Source organism: Phocoena phocoena, chromosome 7, assembly GCF_963924675.1.
Source record: "Phocoena phocoena chromosome 7, mPhoPho1.1, whole genome shotgun sequence".
NCBI lineage: Eukaryota > Metazoa > Chordata > Mammalia > Artiodactyla > Phocoenidae > Phocoena > Phocoena phocoena.
In genome coordinates this window covers 100082923-100098400 of record NC_089225.1, presented here as the reverse complement: position 1 = coordinate 100098400, position 15478 = coordinate 100082923, and the positions used below count along the sequence as shown (strand labels likewise).

At 41.3% G+C, this 15478-nt stretch overlaps 1 pseudogene; it reads left to right on the top strand.

The window, feature by feature from the left end:
• Positions 1-11566: 11566 nt before the first annotated feature.
• On the top strand, positions 11567-12899 carry LOC136125440 (dihydrolipoyl dehydrogenase, mitochondrial pseudogene; annotated as a pseudogene).
• The last annotated feature ends 2579 nt before the right edge of the window (positions 12900-15478 follow it).

Genomic DNA, 15478 nt, shown 5'->3' with positions numbered 1-15478 from the left:
GACCATGATAGTCACAGATGGACGCCACAGTTTCAAGTGTCACATGAAGACACAACAGCATCTGGCCTAAATGCCGCTTCTTATCAAGGAGGAAACCCTTTCTCAGAAAGCTAACAACTGACCGCTCCTCAAGTCCTAGTGGCCAGATTGGGTCACGTCATTTCCTAGCTGCAAGAGAAACCAGGAAATGCCAGCATTTTTGGCCTTTCTAGTGGAAGGTGGACACCATCAACACAGAAGCAGCCATGGGAAGGAATAAATGTGGGAAGCCCAATTCAGAAGTGTCCACCGTGGGTATCACTGGAAATTACTCACCTCTGACTAGAAGTGGCTTAAACAATAAAACCATCTGTTATCTCACTTAAAATGTCCAGAGGAAGGCAGTTCTAGGGTTTCTTCGAAGGGCTCACTGGTGTCATCAGAACCCAGCTCCTTCTATCTCTTTACTCTGCCATTCTCAGTCTTCATGTTCTGTCTCTTCCTGGTTACAGAGTGGCTGCAACTGCTCCAAACATTATCTTTACACAATACTACATCCAAAGCCAGAAGGGAAAATTGGCTTCTCCGACATGTCAGTATGTGTTTATTATGGCACTGCATCTTCCCAAGGTGTATTCAGCCCACTTCCCCTAAACCAATCACTAGCAAATGAAAATACCCTGATAAGCTTAGCTCAATCCTAGATCATCCACTAGGGCTGGGAGAGGATGCTCTAGCAACTGGGGACAGAGCATCATTTGACCTTTGGTTCAAAGCCTATGCCATATTTTGAAGCACAGGGCCCCACCCCAAAAGAGCATCATCTACAAGCTGACTCCTCAGCTGGGCCTTTAAGAGACCTTTAAGAGTTCTATCAGGCGGCATGTATATGGTAATACCCATGGATCCTATAGTCACATGCCCATTGCTGCTACCCTGCAGGAAAATGAGTTTCTTGGTTGCAGGTCAGTGTTACGCAAGACTCCATGAAGGCAAAGCCGATACTCTGTGGGGCCTCAGGTTGTAGTGCTAGCAAGACTTAGTAGGCAGGATTGGCAGAACTGTGCCTGGGTTATGTATCAGCCCCAATAGGGACAAATTACTGCCTTACACTCTGGTAGGGAGAAAGCCCTGAGATGGAGATTCACAGGTGCCATCAGCAAATCCTGGACATGTGAATGCTGAGGGGATATGTTCAGGGCATCAACAGAATCTGTTACAGGTGGACACTCAACAGTGTTTGCCATTATCATTTTGTTTTAAAAAAAAAAAAGAAACTGGAATGTATTTTAAGAAATTTTCCAATTACTGAATTTCAAGGAAAGAATCAGGAGAATTCTAAGAGATCTTGTATATCCAAATCCTGCGGTCCTTCTAGAAAGTTCTTTGCAACACAGGTATCAACTTTAGGAGGGATGCACATGTTGATCATGGGGTGAGACATCACAGTGGGACACCCTCTCATCCACTAAAGATCTCTAGGGACTGAGATTCTCAAACTCAATGTCTTTCAATGACACTGGATCACCCTCTCATCCACTAAAGATCTCTAGGGACTGAGATTCTCAATGTCCTTCAATGACACTGGATTCCATAAACACTCTAGCAATGTGTTCTTTCTTCAATTTAAGGTAATTTAATTTTGTTCCACTTTAGTGATTGAGAACCGACCCGCCTCCTTTTAGTAACCCTTCATATTAATGAAATACTTTAAATTCCACTTTTACTTTTTCTTTTCCAGGCTAGACTATCTTTTTTTTTTTTTAACTCTTTTCCAAATGACCTATCTTCTATCCCTTTAGTCATTTTTATTATTATTCTCCTTTCTTCGTCATCTGGAGGACAAAATAGAATACCTAAACTTTAACAAGGGCCTGACAATTGTAAAACATATTGAAAGAATCCATTCCAAGTCCTTACCTGTCAGAATTCCATTAAAATAGCCTAAAATTAATTGGCTTTTTAAAGTAACCACACATACTTTTTCATTCCTGGTTCATTTTGATTAATGATAACTTCCAATTAAGGCAGTGAACATTAATTAGCTATGCATACTTATGTGTCTAAAAGTCTCTTCAAATCCATTGTTGGGCTTGTTTGCTGTTTTAGTCTCTGAATACTTAGCTTTTTATATTATTTTTATTAAACCTCTGTAATTTATCAATTCATATAACTCTCCTATCCATTTTATATCTGTAAAAAAACTCTGAATTCAGGCAGTTATATTAAACTCTCCAGAATAGTTGGTTTTCTATTATTTTTCAAAGATGTACTGGAACAGAGACTCAATATATTTGATTAAAAAGAGATAACCTAGAGTATCAGCTAGAATTAATTTTGGCTGCATGTACCTGAGAATGCAAAATAATAGCGGATAGACCATGCAAAGGTGTTTATTCCACATAAAAGGAATATGGAACGAGGTAGTCCAAGGCTAGAACAACAACTCCATGAAATCATCAGGGACCCAAGATGCTTCTCTCTTTCTGCTCTGCTATTCTCAGTGTGTGGATTCTTCATATGTGACCATATTCAAGGTCATAAAATAGCTGCTAGAGCTCCAGCCATTACAACCACACGCCGGCATTAAGAAGGAAGAAAGGGGGGCTTCCCTGGTGGCGCAGTGGTTGAGAGTCCGCCTGCCGATGGAGGGGACACGGGTTCGTGCCCCGGTCCGGGAGGATCCCACATGCCGCGGAGCGGCTGGGTCCGTGAGCCATGGCCGCTGAGCCTGCGCGTCCGGAGCCTGTGCTCCGCAACGGGGGAGGCCACAGCAGTAAGAGGCCCGCGTACCGCAAAAATATAAAAAAAAAATAAGAAGGAAGAAAGGGGGCTTCCCTGGTGGTGCAGTGGTTAAGAATCTGCCTGCCAATGCAGGGGACATTGGTTCAAGGCCTGGTCTGGGAAGATCTCACATGCCATGGAGCAACTAAGCCCATGTGCCACAACTACTGAGCCTGAGCTCTAGAGCCTGCGTGCCACAACTACTGAAGCTCACACACCTAGAGCCCGTGCTCTGCAACAAGGGAAGCCTCCACAATGAGAAGTCTGCGCACCACAGTGAAGAGTAGCCCCCACTCACCGCAACTACAGAAAGCCCTCGCACAGCAACGAAGACCCAACACAGCCAAAAATAAATAAATTAAATAAATTTTTTTTAAAACCCTTAAGAACGTCATAAGCTTTAAAAAAAAAAGAAAGAAAGAAAGAAGGATGTAAAAGGCAATAGAGAGTTTTTGGCAATACAAACTGTTCTATATTTTTCTGATAAAGAGCCTTCCTATAATTGTGAAATAAGTAAATAACCCCTAAGACTTCCCTTCTTGGGAACTGTCTTAATTTCTTTTAGCATTCCTTACTGAACTTACTTCTCACTCCCTGCATCCTCTTTGTTTCTTTTCTCTGGACCTGCTATAATTTCTCTCCATCATTGTAAAGTATTTGGAAACCAAACCTGGATTCAACGCTCTAATTAACTGAACATTAATTCAACAGATATTTAAGTGCCACCAGAAGACAGGTACTGTGCTAGATGTCACAAATATAACACTTACTGAGACAGAAATGGTCCTGACCTTCAAGAAGCTTATGCTCTAAATCATTATAATAAATAAATTAAAAGATAGTTCCAGAGTTGGAGGTGCTCTTCGGACATTTAAACAGGATAACTAGGAGAAAAGAAGAACAAAGACAATTTTGGATAGGGAGGTCAGGGGAGACAACTCTGAGAGGTGACATTTAAGCCCTAGTGAGGAACTGGCTGATATTTTTGGCAGGAAAATAATTTTGTGACTCTAGAGAGCCTCTCCCAGAAACTAGAAATATATTCTTGTATCACATGGACTTGACCTGGCATTTTTAGAAATCCTGCCCAGTTTGCAGAATCCATAAATATTATAATAAGGAACACAGTCCTATCACCCAAACGTCCATTATATCTTGCTTTGTCATTTAAGGCATTTAACTCAATGTCAAGTGCTCTGGGAAGATCCCAAGCAAAATTACTTGTCCCATTCTCTCTGCGTTGTTCATGCTATTGTTTTATCAGTTAAGTCTCCTTGAGATACAAGCAATAGAAAATGCAAATTAAACTTGCTTAAGCAATTGGAGTTTAATGGCTTACAGATTAAAGGGTGTACACCGGCCTTCAGGGACAGCTTGATACACAGCTCAAAAGGATCAGAAAGAGTAGTTTTGACTTTCTCCATTCCTCAGATCTACTTCCTTGGTGACAGTGTTTGCTTCATCCTGGCTTCCCCACCCCCAGGGCGTCAAGATAGCTGGAGGTTAGGGCAGACTCCTCTCCCACTGGAAATTCCAACTCTCCTCCCAGAAATTTCATTTCCTCTTGAGGCATTATGTCTCTCCTTGCTCAATTTATGTCCACAACAATATACTCTGTCTGTCCAGACCTGACTCACCGGCTCCAGCCTGGGATCCAAGGATGGAGGTCAGCAATCCACATCTCAGAAGCATGAGGGAAAGTGTTGGGAGGTGGGTGTAGATGTCCCACAGGAAAATCAGAGCGTGTTACTGGTAGAAAGGTGAAAGGAAACAAAAACACCATATTGCACTACCGTGAGCTTAGTGCTTCTTGTGCTGTATTAGGTCAATTGTGTTTCTCTCTTTCTCAAACACCATGATGAGCTGTTTGAGAAGAAGAACCACATCTTCATCTTTTTATTCCATAAGGTCTACCCAATGTGCTGATAGATATAATACCTGCACCAAGTGAGCTCAACACACATTTGCTGAATTCAACTATTGAGTACGGTACACACATGTGTAAGTGTAGAGGAGTACACATACCAGTGATGGTATTTGCAGTACATTTAAATCTCTCACAAGACATCAAACTATTTTTTTAAAGTTTGACTGAGAAACTGTCCTCGCACTACATTTATTTCAGTTCTTGCTTCTGTGACATTTAGTTTATCTTAATAGTCATTCTTTCTGCAGCCAGTTCATTCCTATATATTTTTTCCTCAATCATATATTTCGATCCACATTTAATTTACCATTTTGTAAGTCTTCGAATCTAGTCTACTCAAAGTGTGCTCCATGGAAGGCAGCATCAGTGTCACCTGGTTGCTTGTAAAAAATGCAGACTCTCAGGCCCCACCCCAGACCTACTTGAACCACATCTGCATTTTAACAAGATTTTCCGAGGATTCATAGAAAACCATAAAATTTGAGAATCACGAGTCTCCTGCTCTAGACTAGCACCATCCACTGAGGATGTAATAGGAACCACATATGTAATTTAAAATCTTCTGGTAACCACATTAAAAAGTACAAAGAAAACAAGCCAAATTAATTTTAGTAGTATACTTTATGTAACTCTATCTCAAATATTATCATTTCAACTTGTAATCAATATAAAAAATAATTAATCAGATATTCTTTGGGGTTAGTCTTTCTAACCTGGTGTTTATTCTGTACTTACAGTACATCTCAGTTTGGACTAACCACCTTTCAAGTGCCTTGATAGCCACCTATGGTTAACAGCTACTGCAGTTGGTGAAACCACATAACTCAGATTGGGACTTGGTCTTTTAACTGACATCACACACCTGGTCTCAGGACTTAAGGAAGCTCAGGTTCTTAATGTCTCATGGCAGAAAGAATTCAGTGACAGACAAAGTGATAGGTAAGAAGTAGATTTAGAGAGAAACACATTCCACAGAGTGTAGGCCATCTCAGAGGTGAGAGGCCCTGAAATATGGCATGGTTAGTTTTTATGGGCTGGGTAATTTCATAGGCTAATGAGTGGGAGGGTTACTCCAACTCTTCCAGGGGAAGGGGTGGGGATTTCCAGGACTTGGGCTACCTCCCACTTTTTGTCCTTTTATGGTTAGCCTCAGAACTGTCACTGTGCTGGTGGGTGTGTCATTTAGATGCTAATATGTAACAATGAGCGTACGATGAGGCTCAAGGTCTAGTGGAAGTCGAATCTTCTGCCATCTTGGACCTAGTTGGTTCTAACCAGTTTTTGTCATGTCCTATGGCTACGTCATTCTTTTAAAGGTTGCGCCCTGCCTCCTTCCTTCCTGTTTCATTGGCACAGCACTGGACCGTAAGATGCATGAAAACAACAGACCATGTCATTTCACTCTCCACTGTAACCCAGTGCCCAGTGCAGTGCCTGACGGGTAGCAGACACTCAATAAATGTTTGTTGACTTAATATGTTTGAGTGGAGAGAGATTTAAAATATTTAACCAGCACAGCAAAAGTACTGACCAAACAAAATCAAGACAGACCCAGGATGTAAACTATCAGTAATGCCACATTAGAAAGAAATAGCATTAATATCGGCCTAGAATACAGTCATCCCTCAATATCTGCGGGGATTGGTTCCAGCAGCCCCTGTGGACACCAAAATCCAAGGATACTCAAGTGCCTTATATAAAATGACGTAGCGTAATGAATACAGTCAGTCCTCAGTGTCCGAGATTGGTTGAATCCACAGAAGTGAAACCCACAGATACTGAGGGCCAACTGTATGGGAACTGGTCCAATCCCTTCACATCTCAAATGGAACGTGGGATACAGACAGGTGGGTGACGTATGCTCAGTCACACTTTTTATTACATACACTAGACGATCAGGTTTTAACTTCTAACACAGAGAGGCTTCCACCACATCCATTCATTCATTCAGTGAGCACCTACTGTATGCAAAAGCATCATGCTGGACCCAGTGGGGGAAGAGACATAAAGAAGAATGATATTCATGCACTTCCAAGAAAAACCAATTAAGGTCATTTTCATTTTCAATGGAACAGAAACCCAACTGAAACTAATTGACACGAAGAACAGCATTTATTCAGTCATATCATTGAAATTCTACAGGTAGAGTTGGCTTCTGGTGCAGCTTCCTCCAGACTCATGTGTCCTCAGGTTTTCTGCCTCTCCGGAGCTGTCTTCCTTCATCCTCCACGGCTACCCCAGCCCTAAGCAGCTCTTCCTCAAATCACCAAATCAAGCCCAGAAAGAACGACTATATTTTTCAGAAATCCTGGGAACATCATTTGCATCGCATTGGCCATGATTGGATTAATTGCCATCGCTACCTCTAAAACAGCCCTTACGTGATGGGAGATAAAACATTCTGGCTCAAGTTAGTCATGGCCCATCCCCAGAGCTGAGAGTGTGGTCAGCAATGCTAGGCAGCACGTAGGCTTAGAGTGAGGAAGGGCTTTGAGTAAACATGCTTCAGACCAGGGGAGAGCAAGCTGGTGTGCAAAACACAATAACACCTGCCCCAGGACCTGTGTTTTTTCATTTCACTCTCCCACTTTTGAGAAGGTAAAAATTAATCTGGAGTACCCTCCTCTCCACTCTCTTCCTCCTCTCCACTCTCTTCCTCCTCTCCCCTCCAGTTTTCCATCCTTTCTTTTCCTCTTTTCACTCTCTTAAAGGTAGAAGCATCAGGTGGACTGAATTTAGAATTATGGTCAAAGTCAAAACAGAGAAGTCATTTTGGTTTTTCTCTGTTGTTCCTTCAGCTCTTGAAAACCTTTATCATTTGTATGTATCTTGGTAAACACAGTTTTTAGTCTAGAAATTTTGAATGAAGTAAGGCCATGCCATAACAGCCAATTAAAAAAAAATACTGGGGAAGATTGTTTACTTGCATCTTGCTAGTTTATTTTTATTTAGGCTGAATTTCTAATGATCTTGTAAACACTTCTAGGATTCATACACAAATAAAAAACCTTTTATATGTTTTACATGTTATCTGTTTTATATACTTTCTAGGTAGTTTCTACCTAGAAACTACACCACTCTAGTATCCATTATACGGGCATACCTTGCTTAAGAGCACATTGCTCAAACTAGTATAAATTGTGGAAGTATCAAAGCATTAACTAAAGGTCAAGCGAGTACCTGATTTATCACACCTGGGTACAAACCGCTTTAATTAGAACTGGGGAAAACCAAACTGTGACTTTGGGGAAGGGCCCCTCTCCATTCTGTGTGTTCCTGGCAGAACTACTGGTCACCAGACCTTATCCACTCTGGCCACAGAAGTACAGGACCCAACCTGCCAATCAGAACATCCTATCCCCCCACCCAGTCACTGGGTACTGGGTCAAGGGCAGTCACATGATCCAGGAAGACACAATAGGAGTCTATCCCTGGCATTTTATATCTGTATCTTAAGAAAGAAGCTGAGTTAGGATGATCGAAGCCTAAAGTTTGCTGAGTCCAGATCAACTCTCTCTTAGAAGCCAGCAAGCAGACCAATACAGCTCAGGAAAGAGCCGGTGGGGAGAAACCCCAAATCTAATAGTGCTTGAACCCACCCCCATTCTTTCTAGGAAAATAAGTCAATACGTACGTGTGTGTGTGTGTGTGTGTGTGTGTGTGTGTGTGTGTGTGTGTGTTAGCTTAAGCTAGTTTGGACTTATTCACACCACACACTTCCTGGTATACAAACAGGAAAATGAAAGAAGGATTTCAAAGTGAAATTCACTGAAGCTCAGGAAGGTAGCTTGATGCTATTATGAAATTGTGGTTATGTCTTTAGTAAACAAACAGAATCATTTACCATATATTCTATCATCCCTTGTCTGTGAAGCAGGAATCATATTTCTAGTGCTTCCTTTTCTCCCTGCACTAGGTCAGGCAAACTCAGGTTTCTGAGTGAATAAAAGAGAAATATAATACAGTGTTTCCTTTTAGACAGACCTTCTGCTTGTATCACTCTCTCCTCCCCTGTCCTGGTAAACTGAATGGATGGTGTGAAATTTCTGTTGGACTACTCTCTAAGTCAAAATGTTAGGGTGGAAAAATAGCACTTGTGTATTGAATCAGTGGTTTGCACATATTATTTTATTTAATAAAGGAACTACCCCAGTGAAACATTTTCCTGTTTCATGGAAGAAAACACTGAAACTTTGTCAGGTACCTCTTGGAGATCCTGAAACAAGTGTGGGCAGCACCTGGACACACACCCAGGCCTGTCTGACTCCCAGCCCATGATTTTCCCCACGGCATTACATTGTTTCCCAGGGAAGAGGGCAGTAGTGTCAGTCATCTTGGGGGTATGTTTATATCACACCAAATGTCTATATGCTAAAATATTTTGGAAGTGTGATCAGCATTCTCTAAGCCTCAGGGTAAAAATAGTTAGCACGTTAGATAAGACTGAGCCTGGATTGAATGAGAGTCCGAAATGGAAATAAAGAAAAGTCATCCCCTACCCCCTAAAAAAAAATACAACGTTGAATACTGGAAGAGAAGGAAGACGGATGAAGAAAGAGGAAGGAGAGGATGAGGAAGAGGAAATTTCTACCATTTAAAAAACAAAACTCAAAACAAGAATCATTCGTCAAAGACCAGCCATCTCAAGTTAGCCATACTTGAAATTGGTACATAAAAAAGAAAAAAAAAGATAATCAGCTTGATTTACCTGAGAAAGGAAAGGATAGATATTATGTTTTTAAAAAAATATTGAGCTTTTAGTAGCAATTAAGAATAGAAAAATTGGACTTCCCTGGTGGTGCAGTGGTTAAGAATCTGCCTGCCAATGCAGAGGACACGGGTTCAAGCCCTGGTGTGGGAAGATCCCACATGCCACGGAGCAACTAAGCCCGTGAGCCACAATTACTGAGCCCACGTTCCACAACTAGTGAAGTCCGCACACCTAGAGCCCATGCTCCACAACAAGAAAAGCCACCACAATGAGAAGCCCACGCACTGCAAGGAACGGTAGCCCCCGCTTGCCACAACTAGAGAAAGCCTGCGTGCAGCAACAAAGACCCAACACAACCAAAAATAAATAAATAAAATAAACAAATTTTAAAAAATAAAGAATAGAAAAAATTAAAGTCCGATTATTGCCAGAAATACAACCAACCTCCCAGACCCAAGATTTGAGAAGCAAGGATGGAAAAATTGGGCAGTCAGTCAGGTTTACTTTTGAAACGGCCTCACTAAGTGCTTCATCCTACACAAACTCTCAACACCCCAGCAGCCCAACCTCCCTATACAGGCTTATTGTACTAGATTTCCTGCCTCCCCCTCATCAAAGCTTGTCCATCCTGTGTCTCATTAACTAAAGGCATATTCTCTGTTTTTTATAACTTAACCTTTTAATCTTAAAACACTGACACAGAAAGTTTTCTAAAATACATTGCTGCTCTATGTGTATAAAATGAAAATGCAGAGAAGGACCAGAAAAATACACAATGTAATGAGGGGGGAGGGGAATGGTGAGGCGAGATGGTGAGATAAGGGCAGATTTTCCCTTTTATTCCACTTTCCATTTATTTTATATTTTTAATCTTTTACATTAAGCATGTGTTCGTGTGTAATTTTTACAAAATGGGTGAGAAAAAATGACAAAAAATATAGTTTAACTCATTCTCTTCTTTCCAGAAAAATTTTTAATAGCAGATTAAAAAGAATCTTTTAGAAAAGCTTCTTAAATACATAAAAGGGATTTAAAGGAGGGGGCAGTTTCAGATATTCCTGGGGTCGGATGACAATTAGAGGGAGGTGTTTTCTGTAGGTGGGATTTTTTAACGCAACTTCACTCTTAGTGCATTTGTGAGCAGAACCTACACAATCACAGCCACCATCCCCACATAGCCACCGTGCAAAAGAAACTTCTATGTTCTTATGTGTGTCTATACTGAGTTATACGGTTTAAAGGATATAAGCCGAATACAGGGTAGCCTCTGGAGGGGAGTGGTCAAGTAAAAGTCAGAAGACATTCTGCATTTTCTAAAATATTTTAATTTCTATAAGAAAAATGTATTCATGTTTGCTTAGTAATTAAAAATAAATATAAAACAAAATAAATTTTGAAAAACATTATTTTTTTGACAAGTACAAATGAAAGGGGGAAAAGATGTATCCCGTCTAGTTGGGCCATAGTTTGAGACCCACCACTCCCTCCAGGGTACTCTTTCCTCCGTTACTTGCCTAGAGGGTCACTGGGTAAAATGACTTGGATGAAAGGAAACACATCCTTTTCCCATGACCACAGAGCCAGAGTCGTCTGTATTCACATTTTCTCTCTAGATTTGCTGACTACCCTGATTTCTGTACTAATAAACATCTTTTGGTTGCAAGCGACAGAGACCCAGATTGAATCACCTTACTCAAAAAGGGGAAATTATTTTATCACGTAACCAGAAGAACAAAACAAAACAGGCCTGGCAGCAATTTGGTTTTCTGCCTCTCAACTCTTCCTTCATTATCAAGTCTTTTCCCATATGGAGCCCAAGCTGGCAACCAGTCACTGCAGGCTTATACATCTACCTTATATTTCCACCAAACAACACAAAAAATCTGTCTCTATTTAGCTCCAGAGAAAGTCCTGTGTTTAGTGTCATTGGTCTGGCGCGGGTCACGCACCTATCTCTGAACCAATTGCTCAGGGAAAGGGAATGGGATGTTCTGACTGGACAGGCCCAAGTCATGTGCCGACCAAGGGCGTGGGAGCCTGGGATCAGCCCCACCTATAACACAGGGATTGGGTTGGTGGAATAGGTAGTAATAAGGTACTCTTGTTAAAAGAAAGGGAGGAGACCTTGGCGAGGCGGCAGAGACACTTAGCGGAGGTGAAAGCTTTGGCGGAAAGGAAAGTCCGGCGGCAAGATGCAAAGCTGGAGTCGTGTGTACTGTTCCTTGGCTAAGAGAGGCCATTTCAATCGAACATCTCATGGTCTGCAAGGAGTTTCTGCAGTGCCACTGAGAACTTATGCAGATCAACCAATTGATGCTGATGTTAACAGTGATAGGTTCTTGTCCTGGAGGATATGTTGCTGCTATCAAAGCTGCCCAGTTAGGCTTCATGGCAGTCTGCGTTGAGAAAAATGAAACACTCGGTGGAACATGCTTGAAAGTTGGTTGTATTCCTTCTAAGGCTTTATTGAACAACTCTCATTATTACCATATGGCCCATGGAAAAGATTTTACATCTAGAAGAATTGAAATGTCTGAAGTTCGCTTGAATTTAGAGAAGATGATGGAGCAGAAGAGTAATGCAGTCAAAGCTTTAACAGGTGGAATTGCCCACTTGTTCAAACAGAATAAGGTTGCTCATGTAAATGGATATGGAAAGATAACTGGGAAAAATCAGGTCACAGCTACAAAAGCCGATGGCAGCAGTCAAGTTATTGATACAAAGAACATTCTTATAGCCACAGCTCTACCAGAGATCTCCATCTCTCTCTTTAAATTGAAGGTGCTAGTAAGAAGTCAGATGGAAAAATTGATATTTCTATTGAAGCTGCTTCTGGTGGTAAAGCTGAAGTTATCACTTGTGATGTACTCCTGGTTTGCATTGGCCGACGACGCTTTACTAAGAATTTGGGACTAGAGGAGCTTGGAATTGAGCTGGATCCTAGAGGTAGAATTCCAGTAAATACCAGATTCCAAACTAAAATTCCAAATATCTATGCAATTGGCGATGTGGTTGCTGGTCCAATGCTGGCTCACAAAGCAGTGGATGAAGGCATTATCTGTGTTGAAGGGATGGCTGGTGGCGCTGTGCACATTGACTACAATTGTGTACGATTGGTGATTTACACACACCCTGAAGTTGCTTGGGTTGGCAAATCAGAAGAGCAGTTGAAAGAAGAGGGTTATTGCGTACAAATTTGGGAAATTCCCATTTGCTGCTAAGAGCAGAGCTAAGACAAACGCTGACACAGATGGCATGGTGAAGATACTTGGGCAGAAATCAACAAACAGAGTATTGGGAGCACATATTCTAGGACCAGGTGCTGGTGAAATGATAAAGGAAGCTGCTCTTGCACTGGAATATGGAGCATCCTGTGAAGATATAGCTAGAGTCTGTCATGCACATCCGACCTTACCAGAAGCTTTTAGAGAAGCAAACCTGGCTGCATCATTTGGCAAATCGATCAACTTTTTTTTTTTCGATCAACTTTTAAATTAGAAGATTATATTTTTCTGAAATTTCCTGGGAGCTTTTATAGAGGTAACATTTCTGAACAGGAAATGCTCTCAGCTCCAAGAATTTCTAGGACTGAATTACAAAACTTTTGGAAGGTATTTAATAGGTTTGGACAGAATGGAATAACCTCATACCTATATTTTAAATAAATTTAATATTTTATTTTACTGTGCTAATACTGCAGAAAAAAAGCTACTTATGGTAGCATCCTGGAAAATTTCCTTCAACCCATATTTTCATGCTGTTTATGAAAGGCTCAACTTCACTGAATTTATGCTAAGTAGCTTTTATCTCTGATACAGGATTTACTTACATGGGTGGAGCTGGAGTATGGTATGTGAACAGCTGTGTTTGAAACAAGTTGATCAAGTTATTTTAAACTTGGTTTTCACATTGGAAACAGTCATTAGAATAAATTAAACATGTATAAACTGAACTGATATAAATAAAAAATGATGACCTGTCAGTTATTTTAATCCCCAAAGTCTTGGTGGTTAGAGGTAGAATTAGTGTTTGGATTTTTAAGGTTCTACTGAGGTCTACAGTCTGAAGTATAGTTATATAGTTGACCAAAGTAAGGCAGTATATATACGAAATTCATATATTAAATGGAGAAGCGATGTATTACAGTGGGAAATGAAGCTATGGAAATAAACATGTCTTAAATATTCAAAAAATAAAAATAAAGGAAAAAAAGAAAGGGAAAACATTGCCAGAAGTCACCAACAAGAGATGTCTACCAGTTTCCCTGACAAGTAGCCACACCGAATAATCCAGTTTCATTATCATTACTGTTCTTTTTATATCTCTAATGTCTGTCTAACAGGCTCTGACTTTCAGGTCTCAAACAACTGGTCTTTTCTCTCCAACCCTGGAGTCTCAGGGAGCCCTCAGAGCATTACTGTCAATGCTGGGAGGAGTTATCTATCAACCCCCTATGACTTGGGCTGAGAAAGAATAATTTTCCAGGCAGGGAGCACTCATTCAACATACCTTTTATCCCTCCTATGTATCACACACGTGCTGGACCCAGATCCTACCTACGATAATTAGCCTGGTAAGGGTACCATATGAGAAAATCAATATTGAGACAGGCTGATAAGGGAAGACTATAAAAGAGAAGACTCCAAGTCAGCTCAGGGCAGTCAGGACATGCTTCTAAGGGAAGATGACAGTCTAGCTAAGTCCCTAAGAACACGTAAGGATTATGTCCTCGTGGAGGACGAGGGAGTGGATGGATGTTTTAGGTGGAGAAAACAGTATATACCTGAGCACAAAGGCAAGGTGAACCATGGCACATTTTTGGAATTACAAGTAGGCCAGGTGAACTACAGCTCGGGGTGTGTGTAGGAAAGTGGCCTGAGACAAGGCTGTAAGGAACATAAATGAACTTGTCGGCCATGCCAAGTCTGGATGTTTGAAATTTATTTTGCAAGCAAGCATTAGCCATTGAAAGCTTTTAGGCAGAAGAAAAATATGACCAACTATGGTTTTGTTTGTTTGTTTAATCACTCCCTGGAGGGCAGATTGCAGAGGAATGAGACGGGAATTAGGGAGTCAAATACAGGATGGTCCTGGCAGGTGTTGACAAGGAGGAATTAAGCAAAATACTGTGGGGTGGAGGGGACCTTCAAGATGGCAGAGGAGTAAGACATGGAGATCACCTTCCTCCCCACAAATACATCAAAAATACATCCACATGTGGAACAGCTCCTACAGAACACCTACTGAACACTAGCAGAAGACCTCAGATTTCCCCAAAGGCAAGAAAATCCCTACATACCTGGCCATGTGGCTGACAGGGTCTTGGTGCTGTAGCCTGGTGTCAAGCCTGAGCCCCTGAGCTGGAAGAGCCGAGTTAAGGACATTGGACCACCAGAGACCATCCAGCTCCACGTAATATCAATCAGCTAGAGCTCTCCTAGAGATCTCTGTCTCAACGCTAAGATGCAGCTCCACCCAAAGGCCAGCAAGCTCCAAGGGCTGGACGCCCCATGCCAAACAACTAGGAAGACAGGAACAAAACCCCACCTATTAGCAGGGAGGCTGCCTAAAATCATCCTAATTTCACAGACAACATAAAGCACACCACTGGACACAGCTCTACCCACCAGAAAGGCGAGATCCAGCCCCAACCACCAAAACACAGTCACCAGTCCCCTCCACCAGGGAGCCTACACAACCCACTGAACCAAACTTACCTACTGGGGGCAGACACAAAAAAACAATGGGAAATACAAACCTGCAGCCTGCGAAAAGGAGATCCCAAACACAGTAAGTTAAGCAAAATGAGAAGACAGAGAAATATGCAGCAGATGAAGGACCAAGGTAAAAAGCCACCAGACCAAACAAATAAGAGGAAATAGGCAGTCAACCTGAAAAAGGATTCAGAGTAATGATATTAAAGATGATCCAAAATCTTGGAAATTGAATGGAGAAAATACAAGAAATGTTTAACAAGGACCTAGAAGAACTAAAGAGCAAACAAACAGTGACGAACAACACAATAAATGAAATTTAAAATTCTCTAGAAGGAATCAATAGCAGAATAACTGAGGCAG